Source organism: Protopterus annectens, chromosome 2.part1 (assembly GCF_019279795.1).
Source record: "Protopterus annectens isolate FY-2018-M chromosome 2.part1, PAN1.0, whole genome shotgun sequence".
In the NCBI taxonomy this organism is placed as follows: domain Eukaryota; kingdom Metazoa; phylum Chordata; order Ceratodontiformes; family Protopteridae; genus Protopterus; species Protopterus annectens.
Genome location: NC_056729.1, coordinates 1,988,525,533 through 1,988,544,044, shown reverse-complemented (window position 1 = coordinate 1,988,544,044; position 18,512 = coordinate 1,988,525,533).

Below are 18,512 nucleotides of genomic sequence, written 5' to 3'. Positions count from 1 at the left end.
TGTGCCCCGACATGGGGAGAGTGGGCAGTGTGTAGTGGTGTGCTTATACCTCACCTGTGCCCACAGTAAGGATGAGTGCTGTAGAGGAGTGGCAAATAGGAGAACTATGGGTATGCGATTATGGGCTTAGGCGTGCAGATATTGGATGGCAGAGCCGTATTAGGACCATGTCCCTGATTCAGTGTTCATTCTTCACCATTCGTATGAGAGGTCTGATAGTGACAGAAAGCGCATATTCCGCTGACTACCTTAGAAAGATGATAGAATAGGTTAGGGTTACCACCTGTCCACTTTTGTGAGGGACAGTCGCATTTGGGTAGTTGTGTCCTGCAAAATAATTGCAAATATGGCAAATGTCCTGAGATTTTAGGACAAAGATTTCCTATATTGTCTGTAGTAGTTGCATAAAACAATTATTTTGTATCTGAAACACCTAAATGTTATAAGAAACAGAATAAGCAACTATAATGCTACAAGAATAAGCCTTTATTTAGGCAAAACAGTGAAGTTCTTTCCTTTGTACTGGCTGTGGGTATGTTTTGCCCTGCAAAATCGGACGTTTCTACATAAAAGTCCCACCTTTGGGCAATTGAAAAGGTGGCAATCCTATAATAGGTATGCGGTAGCATGACTCAGGTGATGGATGTGGGTCCCAAAACCCAATTACTTGTCTGTATTGAAGAGTCTCATTTCCCATGTATCAGCCAGATGGGAGCAGATTGTAAGAGGAGCACACAAATAATATGAATAAATCACTGGGCAGGCCGACGATTCTGTACAGTCGAGCGGCATGCCGTCGCCTAATGGGCAGCCATTCCCGATACTGTAGGCATGTAATCTGATGTAATACACATCACAAGGTAATATTGTGGTCCTCGATCCCACCCAGGGGTGTGAGTGTCAGATGCAAGCACCAATGTCAGTGCATTTGTAAGTGCAGGAGAGAGTGGGTGTAAGCCTGTTTGGCTACCAGTATGCAAGTATTGCACTGGTAAAGCAATGTAGAGGCTAACCGAGTGTAAGAAGCTGTAACCAGAGGTTAGCATTGCTTAACACCATGTAAACCCACTCACACCCGCTCACAACTGCTTTAATGTGCCTTACTCCCTCCGTATCCAATGGCCTTGTTCTGCCCTGCGACCAAATAAACGTCTTCTGCAAGGCTTGGAACCAGACCTCCCAACCATCCCGAATTACTCGGATTTTACCGAGTTTTGGGGTCCCAATAATGGGGTGCCATGATTCCCGAGTGGCACCCCTTCATTTCCGATTTTTCATCTTTATTTTAGACTTTTTAATTTTTCGCGGTTTTGGAGCTGACATCATCACATGCGCGATGACGTCAGCTCCATCAGCCTGTCGGAATTAAGATCAAGGGACATGCGGGAGCGCGTCTGTTTGAATACTGGTACTGCCGTTTTGGATTTAAGCTCAACGGACTTTTACCGTAAAACTGCAGAGTTTTCCAGGCAGAACGGGAGTTGCTGCACAGCTTGCTTTGCTTTAAGGTAACAAGTGTGTGTGTGTGTGTGTGTGTGTGTGTGTGTGTGTGTGTGTGTGTGTGTGTGCACATATGTATGTGATCGGAGAGAGAAAGTGAGTGAATGCAGGTTTGAAAGGTGAAGAGTGTGTGAGCGATCGGAGAGAGAAAGTGAGTGAATGCAGATTTGAAAGGTGAAGAGTGTGTGTGTGTGAGCGATCGGAAAGAGAAAGTGAGTGAATGCAGATTTGAAAGGTGAAGAGTGTGTGTGTGTGTGTGTGTGTGTGTGTGTGTGTGTGAGCGATCGGAGAGAGAAAGTGAGTGAATGCAGGTTTGAAAGGTGAAGTGTGTGTGTGTGTCTGTGTGTGTGTGTGTGTGTGAGCGATCGGAGAGAGAAAGTGAGTGAATGCAGTTTTGATTGAAACTGTTACTACATCATATCTCCCAAAATAAAATATATATTGTCAGTCAAACATATAATATTACACCACATTACTGCTTCTGTAATACCACAGTCCCATCTAATACCTTCTAAGCTGTATTTATTGCTTAATGCTTCCACACTGGAAATCATTTGCAGTTGAGTGTGTCATTATGTGGTTGGTGCCATGGTGGGGTAGTTTGTGCTTGACTTGAGTGTGAAATGCCATATGTTATAGAAGAGACAGTGTTAATGTTATTGTTCTGGTCTGGTGAAAGAGGCTTGTCTGACCTTTACACTTCTATTCAAATATTTCATTTTTTAATGTTAGTTTACTCTGCAGTCATTTAACTGGTCTCTGAGAGAAGTGGTATTAAGTTCATAGTACATGAAGTGACAGTATAATCTACATTTGGAAGCAAAGGATATCAGGGGGCAGTGTGGTACAAGGAAGAAACTTTGGGACGACATAACATCAGCTTCAAATGAAATAAGTTTGTTGTCTGAATTTCCTAATCTTAGAAATCTAATTTGTTGACTTTTGAGTTAACTTCTTGCTTGGAATTTGTTACTAGACTTAACATTTGATTTGCTCAATTGCTTTATAACTGCTTACAATTTTTCATTTGAACTTTTATTTAAAACATCAGACAGACTGGTGTATTTCAGATGTGAATTAGATTGGTAGATTTTATTTATGACATTTAATTGGAATATATCATTTAAAATAAATTCATGAAGAAGAGAGAGGGAAGAGGAGGAAAGTTAGTCTGACCTACAACGATGGCTTCATTTAAGGTTAGTTTGTTTGCTTCCAGATTTGTTGTTCTTATTAAGCTAAATATGTTGAATTTTTGTTCTAATTACTTATGATGACTTTATTGGTGAGCTGACATCTTAGACTTGCTGGGTTGTTTTATAACTGTTTACAGTCCCTGTTATGCAGTTCAGAAGAACTTTATCTTGATATGTAGTTTTCATGCAACATTTGTAACTAAAGTAGAAGCTTATTATCTGCTATACTTTTTAAGCATCTGCTGATTTGAGCAAATACTTAGAAATTGCTTCTTTTTTTAACTTAATCTTGTGCTCAGCTTCTATTTAACACTTGTTAGTTTGCTGTTTGGCTTGTGTCCTACAGAAAAATTCACTGAATTTGAAAGGTGAAGAGTGTGTGTGTGTGAGCGATCGGAGAGAGAGAAAGTGAGTTATGAAAGCTGACAAGATTCTGTGTGTGTGTGTCTGTGTGACCGGAGGGGATATGCTGGAGTACTTGCAAAAGCTGGAAAGCATTGATAAGATGGATGATTTACTGGTCACCTGGTACCATGCTGCCAACAAAAAGGCTGAGATGCAAACCGCTCTGGACAGTAAGTTACTATTTTCCTATTTATTGAATTTAACTCCATATTCTGCATGGGAAAATTTAGCAAATTATCAGAGAACAGGAAGTCATGGCACTAGACATTATTTGTAGTCTAGTGCATGGTAGCATTTCTTCTTAAGTTTTTGTGTGTGAGCGAATAGGAGCAATACTATCACATCATTATGATAACAATTATACAGGAGTAAGAGGCATGCATTTAGAGTGCAACATGAATGAGATTTGCAAGGTGTCCCATTAAGAAACTTGTAGTAAAAAAGAAGCATTAGTGCTACTGGTTTCAAAAGCTTCTCCAGCTAGAAGAATTTACATGAATGAATCTGTTAGCTTGCCGATTTTGTTTTTCAGTAATAGTCAAGACTAGTTTTAGAGTAGATCCTGTGAGAAAAGCTCCTAGCAGTCAATACTTTGTCATGTAGCAAAAGCTGTAAAACATGTATCCAACATAAATGATTAATAAAACAAGAACAAAGGTATAAATAGCAGTTAAATCATTCATCCTTTCATCTCCTGTACACTGTTATTTGAGGTTTGTGGGCAAACCAGATCCTGCCCTGCCAAGCAATGTGAATAAAGGTGGCTTTTCTACTACTCTTCAAGATCAGACTCTGAGGAACAATTCAGCTTTGCTCAGCAGTAGTCTTTGAACTCCACAGTTGCTGTTTTCCATAGAAAATACTGCCAGTGTGTTTTTGAGTGTGTGCCAGCAGTGATTCCCTTCTTTTGGGAGATCTCTCCCTTTTTCATGTTTGTGCATCCTTGAAGTTGGTATATTTAAGTTCAGAGTGAGTGTGTGTGTGTGTGTGTGTGTGTGTGTGTGTGTGTGTGTGTGTGTGTGTGTGTGTGTGTGTGTGTAGACTTTTATGATGGAAATGTTTTGAATTGGGCAGTTTTGTCATTACTTATTATACAAGGAATATAATGTTCTAAGTTTATAAAATTACTATTTGAAATGTGTCCCTAATGGGGCTGTATCCCCCCATTATTGGCTTGTCTAGGTTTTTTGTGCTAAGAGGTTGAGAACTATGGTGACAGTGAAAACTAAATTCACTAAATGATAGCCATTTAAGTTTCAGTCTTCCTATCCTTCAGGAAACAAGTTGCTTATTTGGCATAATGTTATGTTGCTCTGACTGTAGTGCACAACGTCTGGGTTCAAAACTTGCCAGTGAAGGCATTCCAAAATGGTGGTCGACTAGTGAACAGCCTATGCACAGAGCTCCTCACCTCAACTACTTTTTCTAAGATACTACACACTTCGAAAAGAGCTACTTTACCTTCATCTCTTCGGTAACTGCATCACCTTCGCAGTGGGAAATAACTCATAATAGACTTTCATCATCTCGGGCTCTTCCACAGTGTTATTCCCACAAGTAACTCAGGGAGGCCTGCTCCTACTTGAAACACCTCTAACTCCACATGGCTAAACAGACAAAAACAACAAATGACTCTTTTACAATGGAAACTCAAACAATTAAAGCCAAAGCCTCAGCAATTTTTTCACCTGAAAAAGAAGTCCTTTCAAAAAGGCAGAGAACAAATAAACAAAATGCGGAGCCTATCAAAAGTGATACAATTAGTAAAGAAGACTCTAGCTTCCACATGGATGAGTTGAAGCAGGCCCTCCAGCCCATACAATCTGCCATACAAAGCTTCTCGGAACAACTTTCAACTATAGGTAAATCCATCAATCAAATTGTGGACAGAGTAGACACACTTGAACAAAAAGTACAATCCAATGAATTCCAACTACAATCCCTATCAGATGATCTACGTGTCAAAACAGCCTCTTTATTAGACCTACAGGCAAAACTTACAGATTTAGAAGCTAGAAGCAGACGTAATAATATATTAATAAGAGGTCTTCCAGAGAGCTACGACAGTCAAGGCTTACTTGCTATAACAAAACAAATATTTGAATCACTACTTCACCCAGAAGGGGGAAAAAATATCACAATTGAGAGAGCCCACCGTGCACTTTATAAAAGACAAGATGCCTTAGCTCCTCGTCAAATATATACAAGACTACTGAATTTCCAGACAGCTCAACAGATTTTATATGCAGCAAAAAAAAATAAAAATTTCATGTGGAATAATCACAAATTAACCTTTACACAAGATTTACCCATCTCCATCAAGGAAAACAGACAGAAACTAGCTCCGTTTTGTTCAGACCTAATTAAAAGAAACATCAGATTTCAAATGCGTTACCCAAACACTTTGACTTTTTCCCAAAATGAAACCAAATATACTGTAACCTCCCAAAATGAAGCAAAAGAGATCTTCCTCAAAATATTTAACAAGATTCCAGACCTTGGTTAAATTCACAATCTTCCAGCACAAGCGTTTCAGCAGTTTTACACTTCAAATGCTTAATTCACTCACCGGAGGCTTCAGGGACATCGCCGCTCTCTAATTCAGTGCCAACATTGTCTTTCTAACAGTTTTGTGACTGTTTAAAACAGTAAAACATCCTTCCTTATGTTCAAAGGCAGATCCACGTGTCAAGCAAGGAACACATCGTCGTCGCGAGGTTTCCAGAGGGACTCCTTTTACTGGGACGCTTGAAGTGTACGTTTGCTAGGTCTGTTCTCCTTCAATCGTGCTTATAGCGCTGATCATCATAAATAAGTCCTGTTTACTGCATTCGGATCCCCTGTACATACTACAGGTTTACAAATGTTTTTTTCTTTTTTTTTTTTATTTTCTTTACTGTTGGGATAACTTAAACTATCTTACATCACTAAATTATGAATAGTCTAAGCCTCCACAGGTGTAACAGTGGTGAATTAAGTTATGCAACGCTTCACCTGTCCTTCTGAAAACATTTAAGCTATACAGAGGTATTCCTAGGTTTAAAAAAATGACACAAACTCTCTTGAATACTGTGTTTCACCCACTCAGAGACAGACACTTGTGTAGACTGATCAGTACCACCTAGTCTGTGGCCTTTAGATTTGCTCCCTGCCCACATCAATATTTATAGAAATGGATTTTTTGGCAACTGTGCAGAAGAGAAACCCTTACTTTTATTCTTTCTGTTTGTTAAAGCTTAGTACTGGCAGGGAGATGTGCTTTTCTCTCTCTCCACATGCTCATTAAATGTAACCTGTAACAGATGTCAGCAGTTCTGGCTAGATGGAGGGGTAAGACTGAAACTAGGTGGTGTTGATGTTGGAATATTGCCCCAGATGCCCTCATGGCAACATATAAATGACTAGCATTCCATATTCTAATAGGGCACATAGATGCAGCATTCAGGTTCAGAATGAAGACATACAGCCAGGAAGACAGATGGACAAGCATTCTGAATCATCTGGATAAATAACTTATTATGCCAGTCCAGAATAATCACAGTCTATAACACTGCTGGAAAGTAAGGTTTGGTAAACAGAAACTCTTGCTGACAACCAGTCTTGTGCTTTGTCTACACACACAAGCACTAGTGTTAAATCTGCATGGCTTCACCTGTTACAGGTTATATGTCTAGTCATGAATTCCTACAGGTCTGTATCACAACTTGGTGTCTCAGTAATGTATGGTATCAGGCTGTGCTGCAAAAAGAAAATATCTTAGACCAGCAACTGTAGTAGCATGAGCTTTGAACCTATTACTTCTCATCCCTTGAAAATCATCTGTTTATCAATCTCACAGTCTGTCTGTACCTAAATAAACACACTGCAGTAAGCAGTAACTTTGGTTAGCTTTCTCTCTTTATCTACCTGTCTGTTCATCTGTACCTGTCCTGCCTATTACATCACCATTTTTTTTCAATGTGGCTACACCTGTTATAACGTTCACATTAGAATCTGCACTGACAGACTATTACGCTGGATAGCTACAGGTGAAGTAATAACATTTCTGGCAAAAATGTGTGACTTTCACCACTTACCACCATCATTGCAGCTCCAACAACTGGGGCTTGCTGCCAAATCATCGGCTTCACAATGCCCAAAAGCTGGCTAATGGAGGCAGTTACCTTTCTTCTTCATTTAGATTACTTTGTTTGCTTGCCTCTTAGACAGCCACAACTATCTTCCTTTACTCCACCAGTAACAATATGTTTAAATACTCTAGATATGCCTAAATATGTCTCTGAGCTAGTCACTTAACCAGAAAGTACCCTCAGTTTGTCCCAGAAAAGGGACGCTTATGTCTAGTGGGCCTTCCAGGCATACATACAAATGTATACTGTAGCTATTAAAAGACGCAACAGAGGGCTAACTACTGTTCAGTAAACTAAAATGCAGTAGTAGTAGAAAAAATAATATTAAGATATCCCCCCAACTAATAGGACAATAGAACTTGCTATGGTGATTCCTGTCAGTTCTTGTATGCCAGGGTCTGCCATCCTTTGGATATAAAAAAAAAAAAAAAAAAAAAAAAAAATGAAACAAAAGTAATGGACATATTTACTATGGTCAGGTAGTGTCTTCAGCTGTTATTCTAAAAATATTAAGGAGTGTGCAGTCAGAAATAGGGTATTCTCCACGGTTGCATCAAATTTCTGGAATGTAGAACTTACATTTCAGCTGAGGATTCTTTCAAGTATAAGCCAAAGGAGAAATTTAAAAGAAAAGCTGTATGTCATTCCTTTTCAAAAAACTCACTGACAAGCAATATATGTTATAACTCCTGTTTTTGGAAGAATGGATGGATGACACTCACTGATATCATCACAGCTGAAAAAGTACTGATGTGCAATGTTTCAGTATGGGTCCACATTACAATGAGAATAACGCATTACACGGTGTGCTTTATGACAGGATATTATCATGTCTGTTGTGTACAAAGCACTTGGCTTCACCTCATGCCTCCAGTGCATTTTCTGGAGTGACAGCATTGTATGATGCAGCACATCCTGCTGAGTGCTCAGTTTTAATTACAAAATGAACCACAAGAATCTAAAAGCTTAATTTGCTTTTAACTATGGTACTATTCCCTGATATTGCTACAACTGAAAAAACTGTATATTTTATCTTTTGCTGTGTCAAATCTATATTATAGTGGAAAAAATCTGAAAATGTTGCTTTTTATTAGATAGCACATATTTCAAGAATTGCTGAACAGCATGGCAGTATGCCTTACATACTCCAGACACGGTAATCATATCTCATGATCCCAGGGACTGTTACACATTAATTATAGTATTTTTACTCATATAATGAATCTCTAAGATTATTTTACTACAGAATGTTTATACTCACAGATGCAGTATTTGGTAAAAATTTTATGACATTTTTCTTTATTTTTTTTTTTTTTTATTACAGCTTTTTTGTCATAACCTTTGATATCCATATTCTGTTGGGACACTCCAGTTACGTGAATTGAGGACCAGGATGGTCTGTCTAAAATCCTCGACTCTATGTTGCAAAAAGCACATAAAGTAAAGGCATAAACACCTTCACTAACATATACACAACTCACATAGAAACATAAGAGATGTCAGGAAGAGCTTTTTAGCTCTGACTGTAATTAACTAAACAAACCCATATCCTTAGCAAATCTAGTGCATTTGTTAAAACCAACATATTGATACACTTACAATATCTTTCTGCTTTACTGAACTGGCTGCAGTTTACAGCTAGAGAAGTTTCCTTATAGAGTTGGGAAGTTAAGAAAGAAATAAGGCTCTGTGTGTCATCTGCTAATGGGGGCAGGGTGGCCATGGAGTCTGACATAATGTTGTAATACAAATGCAATGATTTAATTTAACTTAACTGGCAGTTAAAAGCTATGTAGGGGTTTTGTAGACCACCTATACCCAAATCAGCAGTGCTTAAACCTGGTAAATGGTAAACACAGAGAGAGGGAGGATCTCAACAACACAACAAGACTCTTAGTTTTAATTAGCTCTGCCATTATCAGAGTCTGCTCATTGGAAATACCTTCTTGCCCAAACAACACCACAACTACTTATCTTGTTTAGTTTTTCAACCATTTACAACTCTTGTTATACTGCCAAACTCACTAGTATCAGGCTCTTGTTTACGACGAACTTAATAATGCTTTAGGGTTATACCATCTCTACAATCTACCTGTTGTGTGCGAAATTCCATAAGAAATGCTACTACTGGTAATAAGTCTGTTATATATAGTATTTATAGATTTACTTTTCTCACATACATTAAGCTTAAGCGTTTAGGCTTACAAGCGTATGTTTATTTACACAAGGTCATACTTACATGACAAACTAGTAGGTGTAGCATCTACATACGGATGCTGTATGTGCATTGCAGTAGGGATCTAGTTTGATAACCCTTTGGATGAGAATGTTTATGTATATATGTATAGAACTGTTAGGGTTTGCTTTTGTTAGTTTTTATACTTCTTCGCCTAAGGGGTTCAGGTGGGTAGGCACCGGGGCATGTCAGAAGGAGTATTTTGCTACATCCTCCTCTACATTCAAACTGTTTACTGACACAGATATGATACGGTTTTCCATATCCCTCTCAGCCTATTGCAAACACAAGGCAGTCTCTCTCCAACACACATTATTTTACCCATATATTACATTAAGTCTCCAAATATATAATGTTTCCTTATACTCTGTTAGTTTTTAACTTACATGAGCTGGGCCGTTGACTCTTGGAACATCAAAGGCTTACAAAATACCGCTAAAAGAAAACTGTTTCTCCACCTGTTTTTTAAATCCCAGGCTAATATTAGCTTTCTCCAGGAAACACACTTATCTGAAAATGAATGGGAGCATATAAAAAATAGAAAATGGATCAGGTCCATAATAAGTGCTGGTGATAGCACAAATTCGAAGGGGGTGGCCATTATAATTAAGAAACAATTCCAGGAAGCTATCAATGAATATAAATCCGATACAAACGGCAGATGGTGTTATTTCACCTCTACACTCCCAGATTCCTCCAAACCAATTATGTTCTTGAACCTATATGGTCCTTGCTCTCAACAACAAACTTTTATCTTAGAAATCTATAACATACTAAACTCATTTCCAAATTACTTATTCATAGTAGGAGGGGACTGGAATGTGGTAATAGACCCTAGTCTAGATCACACCAGCAAATCCTCCTCTTATAACTTCCAAGCTTCCATAGCCTTAGAGGAACTTATCTCAGATTTTAATCTTGTAGACACTATCACTTTTAGTAATATTTCGACCAAAGAAAATTTATATACCTTCTATTCTAACTGTCACAAATCTTGGTCACGTCTAGACTTCATTCTGATTTCGGACCCCCTATCTAAATTTAAAAATACTTTTAATATTGAACCCAGATCTCTCCGACCACGCAAAAATCTCTCTTAAAATTAGATTCAACACGCCTGATTTTACTTTTGCTAACTGGACCCTTAACAATAACCTACTAAATAATAAAGATATATTAAATAAAATTAATAACATGTTGTTGGTTCTCGACATTAATCTTACAAAATCCCTAATCCCTCCAGACATTCAATGGGCGGCCTGTAAAGCTGAAATGAGAGGTTTTTTGATTAGCAAAGCTTCCTTTCTTAAAAAACTCAACACTAAAAAAGAAAATACTCTATCCCTTAAACTCTCATCTTTAGAAAAAAGTCAGAGATTATCTCCAGACCCAAAAACTGAAGTACTGATCAACTCCACGCGCAAAGAATTACTAGAACTTCACTCACAGAATTATTCCCTACAGGAACAAAAATGTATAGCAACATATTCTGAATGGGCTCAAACCCCCTCAAGAACTCTGGCAAGAATATTAAAAAATAATAACGGTGCTCCCAGAATATCCACCCTTCACTATCAAGGAAAAATTTACAATTCAGATTCTGAAATAATACATTTATTCTTTGAATTATTTTCAGATATCTATAGTAGCAATAAACAAGATACTTTCAAACCCCAGATGGAGTCTTTTCTTAATTCCATTAATTCCCCTTCTCTTGAACCAAATCAAGTCTCTCTCTTATCTGCCCCATTTAGCATCCAAGAAGTCCAAGACATCATAAACAACCTTAAAGAGGCAAATCTCCGGGCCCTGATGGCTTCACTACTAACTTTACAAAGCCTTTTGCCCAAAAATATCCTCCATCCTATTGAAAGTCTTTAACTGTATCATTAAGGAGGGTATTACTGACTTACATTGGAACAACTCAAAACCATCTTACTATTAAAAAACAAACAAGACAAAGCAGACCCACACAATTACAGACCAATCTCGTTAATAAATGTTGACATTAAGATTCTTGCTGCTATGTTAGCTAATAGATTACAAAAGATACTCCCGTCTTTAATTTCCCCTGACCAAGCTGGTTTTATGAGCAATAGACACACATGGGATAATACCCTAACTTTGGATTCCCTAATACAATTTACCAAAAAAGACAAAAATCCAATATATGCCCTAACCTTGGATGCCTCTAAAGCTTTTGACAGAGTCAACTGGGACTTTTGTTTGCTACTTTGTTCCATTTCAATATACCTAAATCCTTCTCGGATATAATCAGAACACTTTATACAAAGTCTTACACATACCTTTATATAAACAAACAGAGATCCAAGCCAATATTGATTACTAATGGAACAAGACAGGGTTGCCCACTCTCACCCTTTCTCTTTAACATTTTTATCGAGCCCTTCTTCTTATATATCGCGCAGAATACGCACCACAACATCCCTAAAATCCTAAACACACATGTCGCACTATCAGCTTTTGCAGATGATTTAAATCTATACTTCCAGTTTCCCAACTCAGACCTACCCAAAATCTTTGATGCCATTAAGTACTTCTCCACCGCATCAGATTACCTAATTAACAATAAAAAATCACATATTTTCCCAATCAATCCCAACTCCCACAAATCTTTCTATTTCCCCGAGTCCTCTTTACAAATAACATATAACCTTAAATATCTAGGTATCCATTTTGTACATAACCAAGCTTCCATGCTCCAAAATAATCTACTAAAAACATGGTCCACCATCCAGCAAGATCTACAAAGATGGAAACTTATGAATCTAGCCTTCTTGTCCAAAGTAGCAATAGTGAAAATGAATGTCTTACCCAGACTCTTATATCAATTCAATGCCTCGGATATAGTAGTCTTTAACAACTTCTTTTCCAAAATTGAAAAAGACCTAGCTAGGTTCATCTGGTTCCCGAAGTCAGTCAGGATCTCTTACTCTAAATTAACTTATCCTAAGGAGAAAGGGGGGTTAGGCCTTCCAAACTTTCAACTGTACTACAAGATCATCTGCTCAAACAGAGTCTGGTCTATTTCAAACTTTAGCAGCAAAAAACATACTCACTCTCCATCATGGTTAAAAATCTGGCATCACCATATTATCTCTAACAAAATTAATCCTCAGGCTATTCCCTTTCTATCCACTCTTTCTATAAACAATTGTAATTTAGCACATTCTCTGAAACATAAAATTAGGCTTTTCCAAAAACTTATTAAAGACATCAAACTGGAAAATATTCTACCCCTGCTCCAACCACTCCATCAAAATCCAAACATCAAAATCAACAATATGATGTTGGACCTTACTAAATTTCCTCTCATCAAAGATCTCAATGTATGGGACATCCTCAAACATAGATCAAAATCTCTTCCTGAGCTACGGTTAATTCTTGGAACCAATAACAAATACACAGTTATTCTTCGACAACTAAGAGAAATTATACTTGCACAACATTTCAATTTTCCTCCTAACCCTCAGGAAATTAACAAATTAATTGAAACTATATCTGTAATATCAAGCACTAAAAAAACAATTTCATCCTCTTACAAACTATTGAATACTGTGCTATACAACTCAAACTGTCTCTTTTCCAACTATTGGAATACTGTTGGTTCTCCTATTACAGAGGACCAAAAACTCTCAGCTATAAAATCTACTTTAGAACTCTCCCCTTTTAAAAAACTCTTATACACCCAACTGATGCTAAACAATAATTCCTACTACACTCCTGTAATACTCAATAAATTTAATCCCAACTCATCCTCCTCGTGTACCTGTTGCCCCCATCCGAGAGCGGATCTACTACACATTATGTGGTACTGCAACCACTCTTACAAACTCTGGTGCTCTCTAAAAGTTCGTTTACAAAAAATGGGTTACTACACCTCAACCCTTTCGTGGGAAACAGCCATTCTCCATATTCCTACCTCCGAATTATCTAAAGTACAACTCCACATTTTAATTATTCTCTGTTCACTTATTAAACTATACATCACTAAAAATTGGTTAGATCGCACCAAACTTAGTTGGAATGGTTTCAAAGAGATGGCTTTCAAACACATCTCAGCTCATAAATTCATTATAAAAGGCCCCAAAAAGAGAGCTTATTTTGGTAAACTATGGAAGAAACTTATAGATGTGATCCATACTGAATAACTTCCCATTCATACTTTGAGTATAACAGTTATCCCTATTCCTGTTAATCTACCGGAGAAACACTGCCAACTCAATCATTATTATATATTTGCAATACCACTGCGGGGGAATGTAGCACTGTTGGTTGTAAATATTGTATATAATTGTTTTTGGTTAAATTGATTACAATGCTCTCATTGTGCTGTTCCTATCCTTCTCATATGTATCATTGCTAAACTATGTGGTTACTCACAATATTCTGTAATTATCCATCGTTGCATTTCAATGTGTATAACTGTAATGTATTTCCTCTCTCAGTATGCATTGTTTCATACTTTGAAAAATAAAAGAATTATTTGAAAAAAAAAAAAACTTGCCAGTGAAATGCATGGTGGTAACACAACATTTTATTCTAGCAACTTTCCAAAATTATACAAGCAATGTTTAAAATGTGTCCCTGGTTTTTGCCCCCCCGCCCCAAAAAAAAATTAAAATGAAAATGAGTGCAAGAAGCTGTGAAAAATGCCTATGCCTTACACTAATGTCGTTTTATATATATATATATATATATATATATATATATGTGTGTGTGTGTGTGTGTGTGTGTGTGTGTGTGTGTGTAAGTAGACTTTTATGATGGAAATGTTCTGAATTGGGCAGTTTTGTCATTACTGATTCATGCATTTTGTTTTATTGCCTACTGAAAAAATGTTCAAACAATAAATTTAAAATGTGTTCTCTCTGTATAACAAGTTTGCTGTATTATACAAGGAATATACTTTACTAAAGTCAGGAAGGTGTAGCCAAGAACACATGTATGTTTCTTGTTTTGTGTGCAAGGGGATAATGATTTGAAAACAGCACAAAGGCAATCTTTATCCACCACTGGCCAGATGCATTTTTATTTTAATGAATGTGAGTTTCAAGAGCAGAGAAGTTTTAATGCCAACTCTATTTTCATTGTGAGGCAGTATTGCTTTGTTTAACAGAGATCTATTGGTGTTTGTGCATTGTGCTATAAAGTGTAAAAATAAAATCCAAATCATTGTAGAAGTAAAACAGTATGCACATATTGGTGTTTATGGTAAATGGGATGAAATAGCCAGGTAATGGGGCATTGGAATGGCTGCAGGGGGGACTTTGGTGCCATATTTTGGTTGTCTGTTCTTCAGTTTGCATTTCAAAGTTGGTATCCCACAATTCCAGTGGAGTGGGTGGGGTTACATAATTATGTATGCAAATTTTATGTTAAACAGTGTACAGATTTGTACCTATTTTTCATGGGCCTTGTCCAGATTTTTGATGTTTCCAGGTTGAGAGGTATGCTTGGAACCAGGACCCTGCACACACAGCTAATGTGATTTATCAATACGCCATGGCAGATATACAGACAACGGACAGTACCATAAACATATCATACAGCGCAATCATTCAACAGTATAAGAATGCATTCCATCATGTAGATGTATATGTGAGTGGTTAGGTCCAGCATATAGGTACGTACATATATAGAGATATATCAGGAACATACCATGTGGCAACAAAGCATTACAAATGAATGGAATGGGAAACACCAGTGATGTCTGTATTATGTAGTGGTGTTGTTCTATGTAATCTCAAGACTCCCTCAGACAGAAATGTGTCATTCATACATGCAAACAGTTGTACAGTGGCCATATACATCACTCTGTGCATGTAATGTACATTGACACAACAGTACCTGCCCAATCATTATGTGTGAACAGTACTCATGCAAGGTGCTGTGTGCAACATCCTCATCATGATAAAGGTAAATGGGGTAACCATAGAGGGACCGGTAGTATTGTGTGTACAATGGGCTCATCCTCATAATGTGTACCTGGACCATTTAGGAGTGATGTGCATACCAGGATTGTGCACCTGAGGGACACGGGTGAGGATAACAGGAGTATGTAGTGATGCATATTACAAGGATACATGTGTCCAGTGGGCACGTGTGTGAAATGGACAGCTATGTATAGGGCATATGTTGTCCTAGGAGCCAATCAGCCTTATGTTTCTGTAGGGTGAGGGTCGGATGTGTGGGAAGGAGTGTAGGTATAGCTGTGGAGGATAGGTAGGGTAGGATCACAGACAAGACAGCATACAGGGTTGGTATATGACACATGTGGGGGGATACACTTTGGACGGGGATGGGTGTTTGGCATTCACAAGCCCATGGGAACAGTGGGATGGAAGACTCCAGCCATGGGCAGCCGCCACTGCACCTAAACAGCTGCAAAGGAGGCAGTGCTTGGGGCTGTCCAGGAGGGGCAGCATCACCCTGTGCATGTGACACTCCGCCCTTGAGCTTGCATATCTGGCTTCAGAACCCCTTAGTGAGCCCCCAACGCAACACGTCTGGGACCACACAACAGCAGACATGTACTTATCTGGTCCTGTTCCCAGGGGGGACATGTCCCATCCTCAGTGGTGGTACCACCAGAAGGTGGTGCAGAGCCAACAGAGGGTGATGTCCTAGGCTGGGCCCCAGATGTGCTGGTGCCCGGTGCCATGGTCAGCTGAAGTGGGACAGGAGGTTCTGCCGGGACTTCCCAACTTATTCTGCCTATGGTGTTGCAGTTTAAACCCACATATGGCTTAGTGATAGATAACAGCATACAGGATTACCTACAACAGTATGCTTAGATATCACCATCAACCCAGCACAACAGATGGTATACATTTGCAGAGGGAGCACAACACATGCATATATACTGCTTGCCATCTGTACAATGTGTAGTAGACGTGTGACCGCAGCTATGAACAGTTGCCCATTATTGGCTTGTCACTGGGAACCCCAGACAGTGTCTGTCATACTACTTTTTTATGTGACATATGTCCAGTCAAGGATCTGATGGCAGTAAGACATCTCTATCATCATGTACTGTCTGCAATCCTCACACTATGCTCCTGCTGTGCACAGATGTGTGTTCAGTGTGTAACACAGGAAACAAATGGTTCCCCACACTGACCAGTTCACAGATGGCCCTACAGATGGGGGTCCCTCACGAACAGAGTACTGTCATGTCTGTATTAAAACATGCAGAATTGCCATTACCATACACAACATGTTAAACAGGCAGTAGTCTCAATGCAGCATAGCTACACTTATATGCTGTGGTCATGTGTGGCACATCACCCTCCTGTCTTTAGACTATTTACCACTGTGTATGATGTTTGAGGTACATCCAGATATCATCTGTGGTGCAGTTTCAGAACACCACCTCCAGGTACCACTCACAGCGACTGTCATGGCCAAATACCAACATGTCTTTCCTAGATAGTGAACTGTGTTTATCATGCAAATGTCTATGGGAACACCATCACAGCTGTTCCACATGCAATCAGCTAGAGGAGGACTGCATCACCTGATCATGTCCATCACTTGCGATACACATGCTGCTGCTGAGCAGGTGTACACCTCCACATCCACCAGAGAGTGTGTGGGTGGGACAGGCAAAGTACACCAGAGAAGGGCTTGGAGATCTAACCCTAAGCATTGTCTGCCACATGCCTAACAGTACAGGGGTCAAACCCCTGACTGACTAGTCATTACTATTACATGTGCATGATGTTACTACATGTGCCACAAAGCCGACATGTTGCTGTGCTGTATGAACATATGTGTGTAGGTGAGAGACATCTGCAACAGAGATAGTAGACATACATTAGGTGTGGCACACATGCCTGTCCATGTGAATGGCTGCCATTGTCACCGCAACCACACTCTCTAATGAACTCGCAATGACACTCTTTGCCAGGGCCACAAATACACAACCTAACTACTTTGTTTGCCACACTGCAGTAATGCACAGGACTACATTCACCACAGGAGATATCTGGAGGTTCTATGTGCTAGGTCCTGTGAAAGTGTTTGACTTTTGCTGGTATGCCAACGAGGGTTATACTGGGAGTGACTGTGGTTGGGAGCATCATAACCCACATGCAGACACTAGGTGCCAGTACTGACATGCATGTATACATTGCTGCATGGGTGTGTAGTGGTTGGCTGTGCAAGATGGCTGTACAAGGCTGGGTGAGGGATACTCCTTGGCATTGCGTCAACCGATAATGGTGTGCAGTGTAGGGGTGTAGTGTCTGCAATGTCCCACACAGATGGCTATTGCATGATCTGCCCTGACATCCTGGTTACCAATGTGTATGGCCATAGCTTTGCAATGCATGCCATGCCTGTGTTTGATAGTCCTTCACATGGACATTGCCTAGGATGTGCATGTCCCACAGTACTATACAGTGACATGTACAGGTGTACCTGGTTTGGCAGGCACATGTTGTGTACACAGACTGTAATCCCCCAATATGCAAATACTGTCCTGGTGTGACGAAACCTGCTTATAGTGAGCAGGTCAACCCTCCACTTGCATTGATAGCATGATACAGGTATTCTCTGGTGTTAGTGGCATTGGACCATACAGGGCACATGGGTATGGCATTGTATGGCCTCTGTGGATCACATTTGATGGCACCACATATGTTGCAGGCATCCAGTGGGGAACATAGTGAAGGCACAATGTCTGCAAATATGTGCCTATTGTACCGCTGTACAGGGTGCCATGTCCTCTGCAGGCCACTGCATTCTCACCATGCCTACTATCTGCCATCAATGTGCATGGTACTAGCAACATAGCGGGATATCCTAGGCACCTGTGTTTGTGCATGCCACATGGGTGCAGGACATATACCGGGTACTAGTCAGGTTGCATACGTTGTTCACCAGGCCTTTTGCCAGATGTAGGGGTATGACTTGCCAACACAGTCTCGTGGCTGACTGACAGCTGTACTTCTCATGAGGTGGCCAATGTGTCATAAGATGGACACCATATAGGAAAACTACAACATCCGTTCCCCAACA